The sequence below is a fragment of the Carcharodon carcharias genome, chromosome 4 (assembly GCF_017639515.1).
Source record: "Carcharodon carcharias isolate sCarCar2 chromosome 4, sCarCar2.pri, whole genome shotgun sequence".
NCBI classification, from domain to species: domain Eukaryota; kingdom Metazoa; phylum Chordata; class Chondrichthyes; order Lamniformes; family Lamnidae; genus Carcharodon; species Carcharodon carcharias.
The window spans coordinates 149,462,860-149,481,520 of NC_054470.1; positions in this window are offsets into that span (position 1 = coordinate 149,462,860).

Consider the following 18,661-nt stretch of genomic DNA (forward strand, 5'->3'; position numbering starts at 1 on the left):
AGAGAGAGAGAGATTAGAATGGGTGAGAGGAGCAGAGAAATTGAGACGACTAATGTCGCGCCGACAGTTCTCAATGAAAAGATCAAGAGAAGGTAAGAATCCAGAGGGAGGGGTCCAAGTGGAGGGAGAATATTGGAGGTGATGAAGGCAGTTGGGTCTCCACAATGGACTGCTTGGTGCTTTGACAGGCCTGTCTGAAAGCGTCAGTCACTGTCAGGGAACTTGGAGGAGACCAGCGTCATCTAGGCACGGGACTTTGCACAGAGTTTGAAGCTTTCTAGTATGGAAGAAATGGCCAACTCCCTTCACACAATTGTAAATCCAACAATGGAGTGTCTGATGACCAATGTTGCAGCTTCCATTATAACACTAACAGAAGCCACCCAAAGCTGAAGGGCTGCAATGGAAGCTCAGATTCCTGAATGCAATGTAAGCTTGCTGCCACTCCACCTCAGAGTGCTCTCATGCAAACTCAGGCTGCTGCCATCATGGCTATGGATTGCAGTGTTCAAATGGGATTGCAGGGAGTCATAGCAATTCAGGAGTCATCCTTGAACAGATTAGAGATGCTGCCCTGCAGGAGATTCAGTGGCTCCATGGTGTCGTCTCTCAGGATGGCACCAATTGCCACTCCACTGCTACCGCCCATGTCACGTTCAAAGCTGGGCCTTCTAGGTCTAGAGCTGCTCAGGGTCATCCTGAAAGTTCATCTGCAGTCTCCCACTGAAAGTCAGCAGCCTTCCAGCAGCCATGTCGCAACCACTGGAAATGGTACAGTACATTAACACTAGGATAGGCAAAGACAGGCACAACAGGAATGAGCAAAGATGATTAGTTTCTGTTTTTATGTAAGATGGCATGGTTTCATTTATAAATTTGTTTGGAATGTTTATTTTATGCTGGCTTTTATTTTGCATTGTGGCCGAGTGGACACTGGGATGGTCACTGACATAAGGAAGGTAAAACATAGGATTGTTAATGAATGAGGATGTGTTTACAATTGGGTAAGTTGTTCAGGGACAGCCAGAAAGGAATTGGCTTGGTTTCTCTCTCCCTTCATGTTCCACTTCTTTTTCCTCCTCTTCCTGCTCCTCAACTGCTAGCTGTATAGTTAGTGCCAAGGGCTATGCCCTCATGATGGAGGGGTTGTGCAGCACACATCAGATGGGTCTTGTTAACCCCCCTGCTGAGTACGTCAGGACTCCTCCAGTGTTGTCCAGGCAGTAGCAGTGTTGTTTCAATACCTCGATGATCTGCTGCGAGGTTGCTGTTGTGGCAATAGCTGGTGCCAGATTTCAGTGAGGATGTCCCTAGCAAAGCCCAGGCATCTGGTACAATGTTCCTCGCTGAGGTTCAGGCAGAGAATTGGTCCCTGAACACCCTGGGTGGATAAGGCCCCCTCCTGAGAGCCCTTCTCCTCTCTCCTCCTCCTTCGTCTTCTAACAGCATGCCTCGATCTGCATGTCCTCTGCAAATTCTCCCAGTTATGCTGTATTCCAAGGGAAATGCCTACAATTGCAACCATGTCTGAGAGAAGCTGATTTGTGCAGGAGCCTTGAAGTCAGGACTATGTCCTTCAGCACCTGCTACATCACTCCCTGTAGACTTTAGCAATTTTAAACAACTCTAGGAAACACTAAAGGTTTGTATGATCATAACAACAGGAGAAATAAATCAACAACTAACCTGAAAATAGCTGATCGTCCCTTCAAACAGTGTAGGTAGAAGGGGGGAGGGGGTCCTTTCTGCTGTTGAATGCATATTTAGCTGTGTGTGATTAAAATACGCAGTTAGCTGGATTGTTGAGCTCCAAAATGGCAGTGCTGCTGTTAAATCAGCCCTATACGCTGACTGACATTATGATCTGTGACTGCGTAATTTTGCTGGATGCTCATTGCGTGCATGCTATGACTCACCATTTAAGTGTGTAATCGTGGATGCCATTTTAGGTTTCTAGGGCCACTTATAGCAGGTACAAAACATCCATATTTTGCACTGTATAGATCCCAGGATTCCTAACGTGTAGAAGTTTCATGTTTGGCAGCAAAACTGACCCAACAAAAAGTATTTCGATATTGTTATTTGTTGTATGTCTTTCTCAACTCTGATGTATCAGTAAAGAAGCAATGAAAGTAAACTCATTCCGCCGTCCACCAGAGAAACTATTTGAAGCACATTGAAAATAACTGGATTTACTCTTCTTGTATAAAACTAGGTATAGCATGATCACTTCAAATTTTTCTGAAATAATTTTCCTGAAACAAACAATCTAGGTTTCTGTATTGAACAGGTTGTTTGTAGCATGCTGGACCTCTGGTAAATGAAATTTTAAACAAAGAAAATTTCAAATTGATATTGTTATGTTTTCAAGGCAAACCATTAACTTTTGAAAAGAAATTAAAATTCCCAGGTTTTAAGTGAAAGAATCATGCCATAAAATTTAATGTTTTAATCCAAAGCTTTTATTGTACAAGAGTCAAACAAAGAAAGAACTACTAAAAACACTATATATTTTGTAAACACTTAGGCCGGAATTTCCTGGCCCCATTGGCGTCGGGCGTCATGGCGGGCGGAGGGGGGAGAACAATATGGCGACAAGGCCAAACAGGACCATCTGATGATGTCCGCCATGATGGAATGCAAATCTTGCTGGCATGAACCCACTTTGTATCCCGCTAATGTGATACAACATAAAGGCCAACCAGAAACGTCCCCCTGTGCCAGATTTACTGTTGTGTCGGTGGAAAAACAGGCCAGCCCAGAACACATCTGGACAAGTGTGATGTGCAAAAGTTGGGACTTACCGTTAGGGCCTTGCTCGGATTGTGGACATCTGAGGAGCAGAAGCCCGAGGAGCATAGGGCTGGAGCCCTATGGCTAACGGACCCTGGAGGAACACATGCATCGCATGCTGGATGGATTCTCATGGATATGGCTCAGCCGCATAGTAGCTTATAGATGGCGGGATGTCTCCATTGGTGTCTTGGTTCTGCTTCGGAACATCACAGTCTTGCCTGTGGCCACTACAGGTGATCGGCAAGGGGGGGGGGTGGCGGGGGAGAGGAAGGTCCAGCTGTGAGCGGGAGAGGAAGGTGTACGGGGAGGAGTGGGAGAGGAAGGTCTAGGTGTGACTGGGAGAGGAAGGTGGAGCAGGGTGGTGGGGCTGGGAGATGGCGGGGTGGGGGGGGTGGTGGAGGGCTCAAAAGTATCGGGGGGAGGGGTGTGAGGTTTGGAGGGAGGAGGACGAAGGTGTTGTGAGTAATAGTATCTGGGGTTGAAGTTGGAAGGGAGGTGGAGGGAATATGGGGATGTGGGTGTAACGGGGGAGAATGTGGCAAGTGGGTGTAAGGAGGCAGGAAGGTGTGAGAGAAGGAGTTTGGAGGGGGGAAGGACTCCAGGGGAAGAGGGAGTTTGGGTGCAGAAGGAGTCTGGCGGGAGGAAGGAGTTCAGAGAGAGCAAAGTGTCCAGGGGGAGGAAAGTGTCCAGGAGGAGAAGGGATTAAGGGTGGAGGAGGGAGTAAGGGGTGGGGGATGTGCAAGGGAGGGGTTTGTGGAATCAATGACTGTCTCTTGGGGAGTGAACTGAGAGTGGGCATGGTAGGAGGGAATTGTGGGTATGAGAGGGGGCAGAGGGGGCCAGGAGTGTGGGAGGGTGAGTGTGTGTCAGCAGTGGTGGAAGGGATGGCAATGCTGGGGTTGGTGGGGAAGTGGAGACAGATATGGACCCTGGGGGTGGGAAGGAGGAGGTCGAAGAGGTCAATGTGGATGGAGTTGGAATTCTCAGGAATCAACCGAGGTATTTACACTTCAAAGGTTCATCCATGTGCACTTACAAGGTCAGAAAGGTGAGAACCATAAAAAACAGTTGGACCCATTTAGCTGCAGAACAAAGGATATTAAGTCTGAGGGGAATTGCTCTGTCTTTGTTAGAGGTGTGAATTATTCATGTAAATCCCCAGATCAAAGAGGGGTTGAGAGTAATTGATAAACAAGGGAACGTGTTAAAGTATCCAGATAATTTCCATATCAAAGGACAGGTTTAAAAATGGAAGCTAATTAGTTGAAATCTTTATCTGGGGCATCCCTGGTGTGTCACTTTGCATGGGAATTTTTTTTTATATTCATTCATGGAATCTCGATGTCATTGGCTAGGCCAACATGCACGTTCACCTGGACATCCTGGAAAGACAAAGCAGGTCTAGCAACATCGGCGGAGAAGAGCAATGTTGACGTTTCGAGTCCTCATGACCCTTCAACAGACCCTTCAGTTCTGTTGAAGGGTCATGAGGACTCGAAATGTCAACTTTGCTCTTCTCCACCGATGGTGCCAGACCTGCTGAGTTTTTCCAGGTATTTCTGTTTTTGTTTTGGGTTTCCAGCATCTGCAGTTTTTTGTTTTTATCTCTGGAAAGACAAAGGTTCGGGTTGGTAGGGACAGTGGGAAGGTAGAAGGTGATGCCAGGAGTGTCAACGGTAATGGTGGAAAGGACATGGGTGACTGGGGAGGGGAAAGGATAATGGTGTGGACCAAAAACCTGACTACAACAATCATTGTCAAAATCGAAAGTGACCAGAGCCTCGAGTTGAGCAGGCACAGGTGCTACATGGGAGTCCAGTCAATGGGTGGGCAGAGATGCAGGTCAGCTCAGATGGACAATTGAAAGAGACCCCTAGCAGGCAGCATTGAAAATGCTCAGGACAGGAAGATGAGTGTGATGGATGAAGGGTCCACATGTGTGGGAGAATGCTTGCACGAGGCTCTGAAAGGCCCTTCCCCCACACACACTTTTCCCTCCAGAATCACCCGTGGGCTGGCTGCGTGCAGCTCAACAGCTAGTGGAGTCGGGTGGTGGGGTGAGGGGGAGTGTAGTGGGAGGACTCACAAAGCCTGTAAATGAAGCTGAAAGACAACATTACACGTTATTCAGTGGAAGTGAATATATTTTCAGATTATAAAGTGACAAAATGTGTTCAACCAGGCAACATTTGTGATCAGAATTTCTTAACTTTTCTAGGCCTACCACTTATTTTCCGTGCTGCCCTGACATCCACAGCAGGGGTGGACACAGCCTGAGAAATGGGTCCTGTTGCCTCTGAAGACTTTGCATGTGTCCTCCTGACAGCTGAGGCCTTTGTGACCCTGGTTTGCTCTGACTGTCCTCCTGTGGGGCAGCTGCTTCCTCTGCGGTGACAGAGGATGAGGTTGAGGGGGTCACAGTCAATGGGGGCAGAGAGGGAATGGACAGCCTCTAAGATTCATGAGTGGATGGCCCAGTGGTTTCCAGCTGCCGCTCTTGCTCCCTTCGGGTGCCCAAGGCCCCGGCCTGACTCTTGAGGGGAAGGAGCACCTGGAGGGACAACAAGGTGCCCTGTTTCCCTCCCGCATTGATACTGCGGGAACTCACCCACAAATACTGCGATGGAGTGCAGATCTGTGCACATCTCCATGTCCTGCTGGACCAGGGTCTCCATGGCATCCTTCCCATGGTAACCTCCATATGCGCACATGTGGGCACCACTTCATCAGAGACCAGGTGGGCACACTCCTCTGAGTCAAGTGGCACTTTGTTCAGTGCTTCCAACAGCTCTGCGTGATATTACTCCGTCTTCTCTCCAACTTGCTACGATGACTTGGAAGGCTGAATCCAGGGGTTCGTCATCTGACTCAGACCTCACAGATGCATCTTCCCCAGCAGTTATCCGAGTGCTGGGGAGTTTGGCTGAACCTGCCTCCTCCTGCTGTGGCCATGAGTCCAAGAAGTGACCACCAGATTGTAAACCCGAGCTTGCTCTAGATCTAATTCCCACAGAGGTGTTTGTCTCTGTGCTGGAGGAGGGTGTGGGTAAGTGCTGTGATAGGTCATCCAGGCTGCTTATTTCCAGCTCTTCAGTGGAGGAGGTGTCTTCTTGGCTGGAGGTGAGGACCTGGATGGAGCTGAGGGACTGGCTGGCTGATGGTGTCTGTTACTTTGCAGAGATCCCTGTGAACCAAAGTAGAGATGATTAGTGCAAGGTAGCAGAGTCAAAAGCAGGAGGGCGAGCACTCACAGTTGCCTTTTGAGAGGGATGATGTGGTGCAGGATCCTCATGAGGGTGTTCGCCACCGACATCACCGTTGCCACAGGTACAATTCACATCCTCACCAGTCGGCATGATGGCACACTCCTCAAAGTAAGTGAGGGGCCCAATGTGGGCCACTCCATCCCCGGTATGAGATCTCTTCCTGCTGATGTGAGCCAGTGTCTCCTACATGAAAACAGATGGAGAGAGTGTGAGCAGGACACATGACACTGCCTGGAATGTTTGTGTGGTGAGCGGCGCCATGGACAGGATGAGGATGCGAGCTCCAGAGGATATGAGCCTGATGGAGATGTGAGTTAGTGGTGTGTCTCTTAAGTTGTGAGATCCCTGTGGATGTGTGATGGGTCTGTGAGTGTGTGAGTTGAGAGTGATGGTGTTTTTGACTCACCCTTTTGGAACGGATGAGAGCATTCATCCCACTTCTGCACTGGATGGCTGACCTCTTCTGTGCTCCGGTGCACTGATTGCCACTGCCACCACCTCCCAGGCTGAACTGGTGACTCTGGTGGGCCTACTGCGGCCACAGCAAGTGTAGAACAGATCGCGGCATCCTTCCACTGCATTCAGCAGATGCCCCAGAGAGGCGTCACTAAACTTGGGGGCTGCTATCTTCCGGGGTTTCGGGGCCATCTCTCACCTGGAGCAGTCCTGGTCTGAAGACATGAAGTAGGAATGCGCTCTGGTACACTTTAAATATGGTGGCTGAAGTGATGAAGTGCTGAGGTCATGGCAAGGTGGGCAAATCCATGCCCGCCCACCAGCGATCTGAGTGTTTCCTGGGAATGCATTATTAATGAGGTGTGGGATTGGGGCGATACGGTGCGAAAACCCACCATTGCGTCCAACAGGTAAAAGACTTTTTTCCTGCCCACAACTGCTCTTTGTGCAATTCTGGGATGATTTTGCTCTTAGTTTTAAATCCAAAAACCTCAACAGACGTCCTCTGAAGAATTCCCCTATACGTTACCGGGCCTTGAGGGTTCCTTCACTTCTTTTGGGACCAAACCAACATATGGCACAGCTCTTAGGAATTCTCTTTGTTCTCCTCAGTATTCCAACTATTCGCTGAGGTATGAGGTTTCTTGGGGTCCCCCCATTAACATTTGGCCAGAAGACCTTCCAATTCTTTTTAAGCACCTCACAATTATGGACACCCCAGCTCAAGCATGGACTTCAGTACTTTCTGGCTCAGTGACTCCAAACTTGGAAAACACCCTTGTTTCTGTTAACCATTGGCTACTAGACTCAGCTGCTCCCAAGCACCCGCTGCTGGCAACTTTCTCTCTCTGTTTGTGTCTATGTGACATCATACAGAAATATCCAAAAGAAAGGACTGCCTCCCTGCAATCCATTCACCACCCTGACTTGGAAATCTATCACTGTTCCTTCGCTGTCGCTGGGTCAAAATCCTGGAAGTCCCTTCCTAACAGCACTGTAGGTGTACCTACACTGCATGGACTGCTGTGGTTCAAGAAGGCAACTCACCACCACCTTCTCAACGGCAACTAGAGATGGGCAATAAATGCAGACCCAGCCAACGACAACCAGATCCCATGAATGAATATAAAAATATTATCCTTATGCAACGTGGCACACCAGGGATGTCCCAGTTAACGATTTCAACTAATTAGCTTCCATTTTTAAACCTGTCCTTTGATATGGAAATTATCTGGATACTTTAAGACCTTCCCTTGTTTATCAATTACTCTTCAACCCCTCTTTGATCTGGGGATTTTACTTGAATAATTCACAACCCTAACAAAGACAGAGCAATTCTCCACAGACTTAATATTCTCAGTTCTCCATCTAAATGGGTGCAACTGTTGTTTCAAGGCTCTTACCCTTCTGATCTTGTAAGTACACATGGAAGAACGTTCGAAGTGTAAAACCTATGAATGTCAGAGTTCCAATTACCTTACATTTACAAAGTTAATTTCCTCAAAACTAAAAGTTATATTCCAACTACATCTGAATCATGTGCCAAGCCCAGAACCAGCATGTCATATTCTGATAAAAGCAAAAAACTGCGGATGCTGGAAATTCAAAACAAAAATAAAAATGCCTGGAAAAACTCAGCAGGTCTGACAGCATCTGTGGGGAGGAATACAGTTAACATTTCAAGTCCACATGACTCTTCAATAGAACTAAGGAAAAATAGGAAAGAGGTGAAATATAAGCTGGTTTAAGGGGGTGGGGAGGGGTGGTGGGACAGGTAGAGCTGAATAGAGGGCCAGTGATAGGTGGAGATAACCAAAAGACGTCATAGACAAAAGGACAAAGAGGTGTTGAAGGTGGTGATTTTGTCTAAGGAATGTGCTAATTGGTGATATTAAGGGTAGAAAGCAGGACGAGAAAGGTACAGATAGCCCCAGTGGGGGTGGGGTGGGGTGGGGGTAAGGGATCGAAATAGGCTAAAAGGTAGAGATAAAACAATGGATGGAAATACATTTAAGAATAATGGAAATAGGTAGGAAAAGAAAAATCTATATAAATTATTGGGAAAGAAAAGGGGGTCGGGTTGGAGGAGAGAGTTCATGATCTAAAATTGTTGAACACAATATTCAGTCCAGAAAGCTGTAAAGTGCCTAGTTGGAAGATGAGGTGCTGTTCCTCCAGTTTGCGTTGAGCTTCACTGGAACAATGCAGCAGGCCAAGGAAGGACATGTGGGCATAAGAGCAGGGTGGAGTGTAGGCAAGCGACAGGGAGGTCTGGGTCATGCTTGTGGACAGACCATATTCTGAACTTCAAGCTACTTTTATATTTTAACACTGGACACAAAAAGGCTGGAAAAGATGGCCGCCTAAGGTTTCTTCACTTCTTTTGCTTATTTGGACCACTCCCTCTTCTCAAGAGGGAACAACAAGAATATTCCAGATTGATGTGAGTCAATGTCCTCCCTTCCCTGAAAACAATCAAAAAGGGTATTATCTAATTTAATTGGATCATTCTAAAACAAAGACAGTGACTGCCTTAAACCCTCAGAGGTGTTAACCCATAACACAGGATGTGTAATCAACATGAACACCCTACTTAATTTGGAAAAAGACTTTGAACTTGGGAAAAGCGGCATGGAGGCAGCCATGTTATTTTTGTCTGTTTTAAAGATAGCTTAGGGCCTGTTTGCAGTTCTTTCAACCAAAGCTATCGAACCATCTGTTCAGCCAATCTGTGAACAAGTCTCTGAAGCAAGCTGCGAGGTATCAGGCAGCCAGAGTACATAATCTGTCAAAGTTAAGGTTCACCTGCAGAATCAATCTCCTGGAAAATCAACTACAAGAAATTTTACAACAGATTTGCCAGCTGCGCTGTTACCCAATTGGATCAAAGATCTGGATGCCATATTTAAATGCCACCCGAATACACATATTCACTCTATTCAGCCTAGCTGTCTTCAGGAGATGTTTTGAGGTGGCTGCATACAGGAGGAAGGCTACCCTGAGGTTTAGCCACAACTCTCTCTCAAGGCTACAATAAGAGGGTGCGCCAACATCAGGACACCCTCTACCCCATTGATGGCTCCAGGAAACCCACCTACCTCATCTTGCCGGCCTGGGATGCAGTTGCTAAGGAGGTCAGCTCGTTGGGTACCTGCCCCAGAAATGCCATCCAGTGCAGGGAGAGGATGAATGATGTTGTCTGCTCTGCCAGGGTAAGTCAACATTCATCTCACTCCAATCTGACACTTTCATCACGGCATCATGCACTCAAAGGGTTACACTGCTCAGGAATCTCACTCAATGTTAGCGGGGGACATATCAGCACTGATTGCCTCATGGACACAAACACCTATTATGCAGCACTAACTCCATCCTCACCCCTTACTAGCAGGGTGCAGGGTGGGGGGGGGGGGATGCTCAGCAGACATGCATGCTTCCAAACTCTGCTCCATCCCTTCTCATCACATTCCATCCATTTGTCTTCATGCAGGGCTAGCTAGCTCACAACAGGAGGGCAATGTCCCAGACCAGAGGGGGACCGGCCAACATCCAGGAGCTCACTCCCTTTGAGAAGGATGCCGCCAAGCTGGCAGGAGAGAACAGGGATCATTCCTGTGGGGAAGGCGAGATCGGCTTCGCCCAGCAACACAGGATGGATGAGCCCTCCATGAGTTGATCACATCTGACCTTCACAGTGAGCGACATACAAATTTGTATTCAGCCTATTCAGCAACTAAATCTACCTTCTCTCATTTACAGGCACCAGCAAGTCCAGGCACAACAGCAAGGCCAACATAAGCCCCAGCCCCCAGGCCACCTCACAGGGGGATCCTGAGGAGCCATCAGAAGAAGATCCATCACTGCGTTGACCTGCACCCTCTATCAGGACAGAGACACGCACCCCAGTGCTCATAGCTCTAGATTAGTCTCAGGGTCACTTTCTGGAGATCACCTCACAGACACGTCTCCACAGCAGCCGGCGACAGTGACAGCCCAGGTCTCTGGCACTCTGAGGACTGCTGGAGCCTGATGATAAACCTCTGCAAGTGCCTGCAGAAATATTGCTGGAGCTGCAACATCAGGTAGGGGAACATTAGTCAGAGCTGCGAGAGGCAGTCAACAGACTAGAGCAAAGGACGGAGGAGCCCATCCACATTCTGACTGATGTTGTGGCTTTGACATGCAAGCGCTCCGAGGTCACCATGGGAAAGGTGGCAGCCGCCATGGAGACCTTGGTCCAGCAGGTTCTGCCAGAGGTGCCCTTGGACCTGCACTCCATCGCTATAGGTATTGGCAGAATTCATCAGTGGATTGGTGAGACGGAGGGGGTTGGGGGGGTGGGTGGTGGGGAGGGGGTGCTTGTGACACCTTGACCTCTCTCCAGGTGCGTCTTCTCCTCAAGGAGCCAGGACGGGACCCTCAGGTGCCCACAGTGAGGATGAGCATCTGCCGGACACCCTGGGGGCCTCAACACAGGACATTCCAGGGGTCTCCAGCTGCTCTGAATCCTCTCTGCCTGTCACCCCATCAATGAGACCAATGAGGATGCACTTGCCCCTGATCAGGAGACCCTTGTCGGACTGAGGCCTTCAAAGCCTCGGGCCTCCAGAGCATGTCCGCCAAGGTAATCTCAGCCAGCAGGGCATAGTGGTCAGCGGGCTGCCTCCACCTCTGATGTGGATGTCGGAGCTGCACCCAGGCATTGCATAAGGATTAGAAAATCTACAAAATTTTGACATCACTTCTGGGTCATGGGTGTTCAATCACTGTATATATCATGTACATTTGTAAATACATTTGCTGTTTTTGAGAATGATCTCATCATTGAAAAGCATCATCCATATGCATCTATGTGCCCTCTTATTGCGAGGGTTAACCATGCTCCAGCTCGGTGATCACCTCCCGTTGAGCGTCACATTCATGTGATATCTTCCTGACTCATGATAGCCACTCTATCCTTGTGTTATCTCAGGGAGATGTCTCAAACTCTTTCTTGGAAGTATGTGCAAAATGTGCTAAAGACCTTTACTCCTTACAAGACAACACAGAGGTAGGCTGCTCGATAGCCTTGAAGGGTTAACTGCAATTGTATCTCTTCATTGTTGGTGCCACAGCACAAGGCCTGTAGCCATGATGATCTCTCCAAACATGCGCGCATCTCATTGTTTGCTGAAGTTTCTCATTAAGCTGGTGACGGCTGCATCAAGCCCTTTAGTGCACCATTTGTGCTGCTCTACCAACTTTCACTTCCCTGAGTGCATGGATACAGGGTTCGCCGCTGACCTTTCCAACGATAAGGGCCTGGTGAATCATGAGGGTTGAAGGTGCAAATCCAAATGCTGAGCTTGCTCTCGATGTTACTGGTTGTAAAGACCTTTCAGTGCAGTGGATGGCACTGAGGGACAGGAGGAATGTGGTGTCCCTTGTTGCCTGCACCTGACCCCTCCTGGAACCTTGTAGCTATCAGAATGGCACGGGTACGTCTTCCACGTCATGCTTCATCGATGGCATCCTCACGTGGAAGCTAACACTCATCTCCCTCTTCAGTTTCTTGCCCTTCCTGCTCGTTGTCACCCGAGGAGCTCTCAGCCTCCTCCATGTCTTTCGCTGGCAATGGATCCCCCCTTAGAAAGCGCCAGGTTGTGAAGGGCGCAACAGACCACTAATATGTGGACACCATGTGTGCAGAGTACTGCAGAGTGCAAACTGAGCGGTCCAAACATCAGGAGCACAACATCCCATGAAGGCGACTCCCAAGGCCAAGGGTCGACTGAAGAAGACTTTCCTATCTGGGGATTAGTGAAAGATAATGCCGCACACGTCTGCACTTGTCCAGAAATGTGGTGGATCATATCTGTCACATTCTGCGGAAGAATCGAATGCTTTGTGGACTGGGAGAGCATCCCTGCCAGTGGTCCTAAAGGTCACCACCATGCTCAATTTTTTGCCTGTTTACGTTCCAAGGACCCACAGAGCCTGTGCTCTGCTCAGTGATGGATCAAGCACCACGTTGTATCTCTTCTCTGAGGCACTCTGAGGATGATGCCCGGGAGTCACAAGCCATTGTTTGAGTGGGTTCCCCTTATCCCCAAGCAGCCCATCCTGTAATCGCTGAGGCCCTTCGAATTCATGAGGTACCTGGGAACGCCTCAGGATGTACAAGTTATGGAAACTCTCAGGGTACCTGGCACAAAGGTGCATGATGTGCTTCTGATGATCACGCACCAGCTGAGCATACAGGGAGTGGAACCCTTTCCTGTTAATGAACAGTAGGGGCTGCTGCCATGGAGACCTTATAGCCACCTGTGTGCAATCGATTGCACCCTGTTCAGCAGGGAAGCCTGAGATAGCCACAAACCCATGAAATCTAGCAGCCTGGCAAGATTCATTGAGTGCGAATTTCACATAATGATGAGCCTTACTGTAGAGGATATCTGTCACCACGTTGATAAATATATATGCTGAGGACTCTGAGATGCTGCATGGGTTCACTGTGGGTCCTTGGAACGTACCACAGGCAAAAAATTGAGCATGGTGGTGACCTTTAGGACCACTGGCAGGGATGCTCTCCCAGTCCACAAAGCATTCGATTCTTCCGCAGAATGTGACAGATATGATCTACCACATTTCTGGACAAGTGCAGACGTGTGCGGCATTATCTTTCACTAATCCCCAGATAGGAAAGTCTTCTTCAGTCGACCCTTGGCCTTGGGAGTCGCCTTCATGGGATGGGTCTTCCCTCCTCATTCTATGGATCCTGCTGGGGCTCCCCTGGACTGTGGACCTCAGGGGGCGGGAGGGGGGGGGGGTGGTCTCCTCTTAAAGCTGTGCGATGTGGCACATCCTTCATTTGTTCTCCTCCTTCATTGGTTCAGTACCATCAAGGAGGCAGCATTGAGTCCAGGCCACGTTATTCAATCCTCCTCCCTGTGCATTGATAGATGCAACAGGTATGGCATTTGATGATACACTCATGATCTTAACCACTTGTGTGATGTCACTGAGCCTTTTGAAGAACTGCAGTCAGGTCCTCGATGTTTAACTGTTGTAGCTATTTGGTTCCACTGATTTCTAAGAAGTTGTCTGGTGGCGTCCTGCCCTCCTGTGGATACAATGCATTTCCCCTCCTCTCGTTTTGTGCACCTTCGCAATCAAGGCCACCAATGGTGCACAGCAAAATTTTGGAGCCCATTGTCTCTCACGTTATACCAGTCTTGTGTCTTTCCAAGGTCAGGGTCAGTTATAGAATGACTTCCAGCACTTGCTCCATCCATAATGCATCTCTTCTTTAAGATTTGGAGGCTGTCTTAGTGCAGGCTAGTTTTAGCAGGTGCTAACCTCTCTTGATTTTGGACCCCCTGCTGAGGTGCGGACGCCCAACAGCAAGAGAGAGCTTAAGAGCCTAAGAAATAGGAGCAGGAGTAGTCCATTCAACCCTTTGATCCAGCTCCGCCATTCAGTGAGATTATGACTGATCTACTTCAAAACCATTCTCCTGCACTATTCCCGTATTCCTTGATGTTTTTAATATGTAGAAATCTATCAATCACAGTCTTGATCATAGTCAACAACTGAACCTCACAACCCTCTAGGGCATGGAATTCCAAAGATTCACCACCCTCACCCTCTGCTACTTACATTTCAATTGTGTTATAATCCTCATATCCAGTTGTAAGTGCTCAGATTAGCAAAGAAGAGATTATAGTCAAAAGTTTCTCAAAAATAATAGATTGGACTAAAATTATTTCTAGACATGATTTGAAAAAAAGCCTTGTATTTATATAGTGCTTTTCATGGTCAGATACTGAAGCAGACCATGTCCAAATTCAGCAAGACCTGGACAATATCCCGGCTTGGGTTGACAAATGTGAAGTAACATTCACGCCACACAGACGGCGGTGGAGATGGGGTCATTGAACATTTTTAAGATGGAGATAGATAGATTCTTGTTAGGTAAGGGAATCAAAGGGTGGATGGGAACGTGGAATACAAACAGACCAACCATAATCCTATTGAATGGTGGAGCAGGCTCAATGGGCCGAATGGCCCACTTCTCCTATTTTGTATGTTTGTGTGTGCCATCTCCAACAAGAAAGAATCTAACCATCGTCCCTTGATATCCAATGGCATTACCATTGTTGAATCCCCCACTATCAACATCCCGGCGGTTACCATTGACCAGAAACTGAACTGAATTGGTTAGCAGATAGGAAACAGAGAGAAGGAATAAATGGGCCTTTTTTGGAGTGGCAGTTGGTGACCAGTGGGGTACCGCAGGGATCAGTGCTTGGGCCCCAGCATTCACAATATATATCAATGGTTTAGATGAGGGAACCAAAAGTAATAATTCCAAGTTTACTGACAGCATGAAACTTGGTGGGAATGTGAGTGGTAAGGATGTTGTTAAGAGGCTTCAAGGTGATTTAGACAGGTTGAATGAGTGGTCAAATACATGGCAGATGCAGGATAATGTGAATAAGTGTGGAGTTATTCACTTTGGCAAGAAAAAAGAATGGCAGAGTATTATTTAAATGGTGATAGATTGGGAAATGTTGATGTACAAAAGGGATCTGGGTGTCCTTGTACACCAATTACTATAAGCAAGCATGCAGGTGCAGTAAACAGCCAAGAAAGCAAATGGTATGTTGGCAGTCATTGCGAGAGGACTTGAGTACAGGAGCAAGGCTGTCTTACTGAAGCTGTACAGGGCCTTGGTGAGACCATACCTGGAGTACTGTGTGCAGTTTTGGTCTCCTTACCTAAGAAAGGATACTCTTGCCATAGAGGGAGTGCAGCGAAGTTTCATCAGACTGAGTCCAGGGATGGCAGGACTGTTGTGAGGGGAGATTGAGCTGACTAGGCCTGTAGTCACTGGAGTTTAGAAGAATGAGAGGGTTCCCCTTGAAACGTATAAAATTCTGACAGGGCTGTACAGACTGGATGCAGGGATGATGTTTCCTCTGGCTAGGGAGTCTAGAACAAGGGGCCACAGTTTCAGGGTATGGGGTAGGCTATTTAGGATGAGATGAGGAGAAACTGCTTCACTCAGAGGGTGGTGAACCTATAGCATTCTCCACCACAGAAGGCTGTGGAGACCAAGTCACTGAATATATTTAAGAAGGAAATAGATTGACTTAGAAGGAAATAGATGGAAATAAATGGTAGGCTGGAAGATTGGGGAACTTTTAAAAATCAACAAAGGGTTACTAAAAAACTAATAAAAAGAGCAAAGGTAAATTATGAAAGAAAACTAGTGCAAAATGTAAAAACTGATAGCAAAAGCTTCTACAAGTATATAAAAGGAAAGAGAATAGCTAAAGTGAATGTTGGTCCCTTGGAGGACGAAACTGGGGAGTTAATAGTGGGGAACGCAGAAATGGCAGAGGCACTTAATCAAAATTTTGCCTCAGTTTTCACACTATTAACTAGGACACTAGTACCACCCCAATGGTAATAGGTAGTGCAGAGGGTATGGAGAAGGAGGAAGTTAGAACAGTCACCATCACTAGAGAAAAAGTACTGAGCAAACTATTCCCCAGGACCTGATGGCCTACATCCCAGGGTCTTAAAGGAAGTGCCAGCGGAGATAGTGGATACATTGACGATAATATTCCAAAATTCCCTGGATTATGGAAAGGTTCCAGTGGATTGGAAAAATGCTAATATAACGTCCCTATTCAAAAAGAGGGAGAAGCAGAAAGTAGGAAACTATAGACCAGTTAGTTTAATGTCAGTTGTTGGGAAATTGTTGGAATCCATTATTAAGTAAATAGTAATGGGGCATTTGGAAAGTCAAAATGCAATCCATCAGAGTCAGTGTAGTTTTATGAAGAGTAAATCATGTTTGACTAATTTGCTAGAGTCCTTTGAAGATGTGACAAGCAAAGTGGATAATGGAGATCCTGTAGATGTAGTACATCTGGACTTCCAGAAGGTTTAATAAGGTGCCACACAAAAGATTAATACACAAGATAAGATCACACGGAGTTGGGGTAATATATTAGCTTGGATAGAGGATTGGCTAACCAACAGAAAGCAGAGAGTCGGGATAAATGGGTCTTTTTCTGGATGGCAAGCTGTAACTAGTGGGGTGCCACAGGGTTCGGTCCTTGGGCCCCAACTGTTTATAATCTATGTTAATGACTTGGATGCAGGGATAGAAGGTACCTTAGCTAAATTTACAGATGACACCAAAATAGATGGGAAAGTAAGTTGCAATGAAGAAATAAGAAATTTACAAATGGATATGGACAGGTTAGGTGAATGGGCCAAAATTTGGCAGATGGAGTTTAATGTGGATAAGTGTGAGGTTATCCATTTTGGTCAGAAGAATGAAAAGGCGACTTATTATCTAAATAGAGAAAAACTTCAGAGTGCTTTAGTGCAAAGGGATCTGGGTGTCCTTGTGCATGAATCGCTGAAAGCTAGTATGCAGATACAGCAGGTAATAAGGAAAGCAAATGAAATTTTGGCATTTATTGCTAAAGGAATAGAGTATAAAAATAGGGAAGTGTTGTTGCAACTGTACAAGGCATTGGCGAGACCGCACCTGGAGTACTGTGCGCAGTTTTGATCCCCTTACTTGAGGAAGGATGTAGTTGCACTGGAGGCGGTTCAGAGGAGGTTCACTAGATTGATTCCAGAGATGCGGGGCTTGTCTTATGAGGAGAGATTGAGCAGTTTAGGCCTATACTCGCTAGAGTTTAGAAGGAAGAGAGGAGATCTAATTGAGGTATATAAGATGCTAAAGGGGATAGACAAAGTAAACGTGGAGCGGATGTTTCCCCTTCTGGGGCATTCTAGAATGAGAGGCCATAGTTTTAGGCTAAGGGGTGGTAGATTTAAATCAGAGATGAGGAGGCATTACTTTTCTCAAAGGTTCACGAATCCGTGGAATTCACTACCTCAGAGTGCAGTGGATGCCAGGACGCAGAAGGAGGAAATAGACAGATTTTTAATTAGTAACAGGTTGAAAGGTTATGGGGAGAGGGCGGGAAATTGGAGTTGAGGCCGAAATGAAATCAGCCATGATCCTAATGAATGGCGGGGCAGGCTCGAGGGGCTCAATTGCCCACTCCTGCTCCTAGTTCTTATGTTCTTATTTCTGGACTCTAAAGCTGTCAAGAGGTATGGGGAGAGTGTAGGAGTGCGGCATTGAGATAGAGGATCAGCCGTGATAATATTGAATGGTGGAGCAGGCTCGAAGGGTCGAATGACTTACTCCTGCTCTTAGTTTCTATGTTTCTATCCTCCTGGAATTGAGCGACTATTAGGGCCTCCACTGTGTCTCCATGACAGGAGCCATATCACAGAGGGTATGTGTGCTGCTGTCAGCCAGACTGGAGTCAAAAGTTCACAGATGCAATGTGAAGAGCTTATGGTGTCTCCTCACTGCATGTCAGTATCATCCTCCACAAATCCAGCAGTTATGAGGGCTTCTTGAGTGTGCCTGCCTCGTCTGGCCAGTGCAGTGGCCTCATCACCTTCATCGTTGCCTTCGAGGACCTCCTCACCCTCATCCACGTCGACGTCCTCCTCAACCGAGGAGCTGTGCAGCCCCTCCATCTCCTCCTCAGCCAGCTCCTCTCCCCATTGCAGTGCCAAGTTGTAAAGGGCACAGCAGGTGACCATGATGTATGAAACCCTCTGTGGACTATATTGCAGGGCTCCACCAGACCAGTCCGGGCACCAGAACCGCATCTTCAGCATCCCGATGATCTGCTCTACCAAGTTGCGAGTTGCAGCATGTGCCTCATTATATAGGCTGGATGCAGGAATGATGTTTCCTTTGGCTGGCAGATATAGAGCAAGGGGTCACAGCCGTGCTCGGTACAATCTGAGGCCATTGCACGTGTGTCATAACCACGTCTTCTGTGGGTAGCCTTTGTCCTGAAGGAGTCAACCTTGCAGCCTCTGTGGCCCCTGGAAGATGTCAGGGATTTACAAACTGCTGAGGATGTAGGAGTCATGGACACTCACTAGGAGCCGTTCGCAGACCTGCTGGGTGCATTTGTGATGCTGAATATTCAGCAAGTAGAAGCTCTTGTGATTGATGTAGCTGACTGCTTGTTGCCATGGAGATCTGAGCACCACGTGAGTACAGTCGATGGCACCCTGCACCTTTGGGAAAGCTGAGATCTGGG